Raw genomic sequence first — 4524 nt, 5'->3', positions numbered from 1 at the left:
GGTCTGCTGCAGTTTTCACACCCACCAATATTGCATGGGTGGTTTGATCCATCTTCATCATTCTACAATCCTTGCTATCCAATTTTGCCAAAACTGTTGCCATGTCATCTGAATCTAAATTCACGATTCCCCTAGTTATGTCTTGTCGAGGGTTATGATATTCTCTTGAATGTTTGGAGAATTCTTTTACTAGTTCCTTGATTATGGACGGTGCTTTCTTTGTGAGTGGTCCTTCAGAATCAAGGAGTTGCATAGTTGTTACATTTACCTCATCGTAAAAGATTGCTACTTCTTGTTTCACATTTAGATCATTTTGGGGACAATTTATAAATAATCCCTTATAGTGCTCCCATGCCTCATGCAATGACTCTCCCACGGTTTGTTTAAAATTTGCAATGGCCTTCTTCAATTTGGAAACCTTTGATGGCGGACAAAATTGTTATATGAATTCTTCACGCATTTGTTCCCATGTTGTTATTGTGCCCGATGGAAGTGATATTAGCTAGTCCTTTGCTGCACCCTTAAGAGTAACAGAGAGCATTCTTAGTAAAACTGTCTTGCATGGTGTGTTTGGTATGTTGAAGTAGTCGGTGATATCATTGACCTCATCAATGTTCTTGTAAGCGTCCATGTGGTCTTTCCCAAAGAATAATACGTCTTTTAACACAAAGCTAGTTGTGTCGGGAATTTTAGGTTGCATAAGAACTAGTATGGTTTCTTCACGCATCCATCTCTTGTATGCCTCCATCGTTATGCCAGCAATGTCCGTCATGTTGTTTTTGTGCTCGCTTTCGGGTTTGCTTTCTTTTTATGATTATGTTTCAGGCTCGTAACCAGCTCCCTTTTTTTAGAAGTCTTTTCAAAATTTTCAAAATTGCTTTCAAAATTCTTGTTGCTTGATTCTCCAAGTGTTGCTGTCTTTTTCTTATGGAATGCTGACCCAGGATCTTCAAATGATGGTATGATTGGTAATTTCGATACTCGGGTCATAAATCACTGAAACAAAATAGATGAAACGTGTAAAAAGAACAAAACAAAAAATAAAAACTAACTGTTTGATGACCACGATGTGGTGATTATTTCCACGACATGGTAAATAACATATAAGAGAAATAAACGTAAATTAAGAAAAAAATTAGACATAAAAATCTTAACTTTGTATGAGATAAATTCCACAAAAAAGGTAAAAAAAAATAGAAGATAAAAATTAACTAAAAATTGACCTTTCCCCGAAAATGACGCCAAAAACTTCATGTAATGAATATGTACCAGTTTAAACCAACTAATGTAACTAGCTACTACGTCTAGGCAGTGTATCTAGTCGAAGATATAATAACAAAAATAGTCGGGCATCGAACACAGGGAACAAAATTAATAATTAAAAGTACCTACTAAAATAAAAATTAAATAAAGAAAGGGTTTTTCTTTAGTTTTGAAAGTCTAGAAACTTAAATAGTCAAACTAAAACTTAGAAAGAAACTAATTTACAACTAATGAAACACAAAGCAAAACTGAAAAGTAGTAAACACAAAAGATGATCTTAATCAAGATAATGGAGAGACTTTCGTTTAGATTTGATATACTTGCTCCTATGATTGATTTAATGGAAGTGCAATGCATTAATGCTTTTTTAATTATCGATTCCTAAGGTGATCAGATTAATGTTCGCTAATCTAACCCTTTAGAAATTAAGTTCATTCATTTGGTGATCAAGTAGATAAACTAGCAAAATTACTAGTACTCGGTTCGAGTTATGTGAAACTTGTAATAGTGATTGATCTAATACATTATTATCTCAAATCAATATATGATTGGTCCTCATATATTAGGTCCTATATTCACCTACCCACTTTTCTATTTAACACTATGTTTTTGGTCAAAACACTAGTCCTACAATTTTGCTAATCACAAATAAGATTCAAGTCAACTAAGAAAAATAGTTCATAAATCTTAATTAAACTCAACAAGAAATAGAGAAGTAGTTACCATAAACATAGAGAGGCTATTTAACAAGCTAACATAGCAAATAATTAACTTAGCATAATCCAAACGATAAAATCAACACATAGTTAAGCAACTAATCTAGTCTAAACGTAAGTTAGGGTATTTAGCCCATAACTTTAATAAAAAAATATGTAAATAAAAGAAAAATGAAATTTAACTTGTAATCCACGATGAAAAATAAGAAGAATAAGTTAATATGAGAAGTATTGCCTCAAAATATCCAAAAAATGGAACTTTTAATCAGTCTCTCTACTTCAAAGCTTCTTAATAACGTCCCTGGCCTTCAAAAGTTGACTAAAGCTCCCAACACAAGTTACGTTTTCAGAGAAATATGCATTCGATTTATACTTTTTCGAAGTCAGTTCGCCACGTCGTGGTAATTATCACAACGACATGATCTTTGGGTTTATTCCGTGTTCATCGGGATTTTTCAAAACGCCTCGTCGTGGTGGATGTCACCACGATGTGGTAATGAAACTTTTCTTCTTCATTTTGGCCTTGATCCAAGTTCCTAGCTTCTAGCTTCCAAAGTCCTTCCTTTTCGTTCCCGAGCATGTCTTTTGCTTGAACAACACAACATGTAATAGATTAAGTATCTTTTTTCCTGTAATGAGCATAAATATAGCTTAAAATATTGAGATATGATGTAATATATATATATATATATATATATATATATATATATATATATATATATATATATTGTAGCACTTCAATATTTTTGGAATTGATCTTATCAGTCTGTAATTTTTTCTTGTTGCTTTAAGGGGTCATAAGGTGGATTTGAACATATTTATTTGATACATTGATGAAGAATAACCTGTTTTATGCGCCATATAATTAATTGAATATGATGTTGCTCTTTCTATAGTGTCATTAACGTATTTACTCTTTCCCCTTTAATCTATCTCACAAGAAATCCCGTTGTAACAAAGAGGGGAGAGTTGCTCTTCCGGTAATTCTTTCGCATCCCAACTTACCCGAAGCTCCTTCAAATGTAACGTTCCAAAATTATCGAGTAAAAATTCATTTTAAATAAGTCAAAACAACATATTCATTATCCCATAATGCAATCAGAATAAAAGTATTCTAAAAAATTCAGAGTAAAATAAAAATAGTCAATGCCGAAAAAATCTCTAGGGAATGCAATGCGATTAAGCCGGACTCTTCCTTTATAATGGGTCTATTTCACCCGCGTGTCTATTTCAACTCAATCAATGGTTTTCAACTAAACGGGTCTATTTCAACTTAATTGGTATTTTTCAACTGAAGGTGTTTAATTCACCCCTGAGTCTATTTCAACACAATCGATGATTTTCAACTGAGTGGGTCTATTACGCCCCCGAGTCTATTTCACCCCACATACATAAAACATATAGTCATTTCAGCAAGAGTCACAAAGACAATAAGCATATACATGAATAACAACAGGAGTCACAAATACAACTATAAACCTAAAAACATAATCTAGTGGGTCGGCATTGGTGCCTTCGACCCACGAGTACAGTGGAGAGACTCACCTGAACTATTCAACAGAAGCTCAATAGCTACCTCAACAACAAATAGCCAACCCAAGCTTCCTAAGGCCAAACCAAAACAAATCCTTAGTTAAATACTCAATTCTTCCTAAGTTAAACCAAAATTCAAACTAGTCAAAAAGTCAACTCCAGCTGACGCCCGTGTTGTGGCCAACCCATGGCTACGCCGCAACCACTCAATCCAATCTCGATCAAAATATGCTACCATGTTGTGGCATAAATGCAACCACTCTATGGTAGAATTGATACAAAATAGTCTTAAATAAACTCATCGGCACGCCGTGGAAAGCATCATGCCATGTTGTGGGCACGTCCAGAAAAAACAGACATGATAAGTCCCACCACCATGTCGTGATCTTCCTTGTCCATGCCATGGTATTCGGTATGAAAGGCTTTTATTCAATAAGGGCTTAATCTATAAGGACCAATGGTAAAATCAACAAATCTGATTCCTAATGGCTTCATAATGGATAAAGTTTATAACTTTATCCATTAGGATAGTCCAAACCACCAAGATCTAGTCTTTAAGTCTCAAAAGGACCTAAAAATGCACCTTTCATAACATAATCCATTAAGTCCAAGTCTACCACTTTCATATATGAATCAACAAGAAGTCTAGATGGATAAACTTTTCAACTTTATCCATCATAATGCCATAATCTTTTAATATCAAAACTTTAAAACATCAAATGGCCTAAAGTACCAAGATAACTTGTATGGCTAAAAGGGATGGCAAAAGATCATAACCGAGAACCTTCGCACCGAAAACACTCGGACCGCAAACAGATTTCAGCCGAAAACCCCTTTCCGACCGAGAACCCTCACGGTATATATATTTTCACTTGAAAACTTGAGTCATTTCTCACGTTTCCAACCAAAAACATACTCATTTCGCTCTCAAGTATCATACAAAAATCTTCATATCTTCAAGAAAAATCCTTCAAATCTTCATAATTTTCACCAAGAACACCAAGAACAATCT

At 34.2% G+C, this 4524-nt stretch overlaps 1 non-coding gene across 1 annotated transcript; it reads left to right on the top strand.

The window, feature by feature from the left end:
- Positions 1-305: 305 nt before the first annotated feature.
- On the top strand, positions 306-412 carry LOC145038001 (small nucleolar RNA R71). Its single transcript, XR_013679105.1, has one exon. It is a non-coding gene; the product is annotated as a small nucleolar RNA R71 (small nucleolar RNA).
- The last annotated feature ends 4112 nt before the right edge of the window (positions 413-4524 follow it).

Source organism: Lactuca saligna, chromosome 3 (assembly GCF_052625555.1).
Source record: "Lactuca saligna cultivar CGN05327 chromosome 3, ASM5262555v1, whole genome shotgun sequence".
Lineage (NCBI taxonomy): Eukaryota > Viridiplantae > Streptophyta > Magnoliopsida > Asterales > Asteraceae > Lactuca > Lactuca saligna.
The sequence above is the reverse complement of the archived record's forward strand: the minus strand, read 5'-3'. Positions and strand labels throughout refer to the sequence as shown.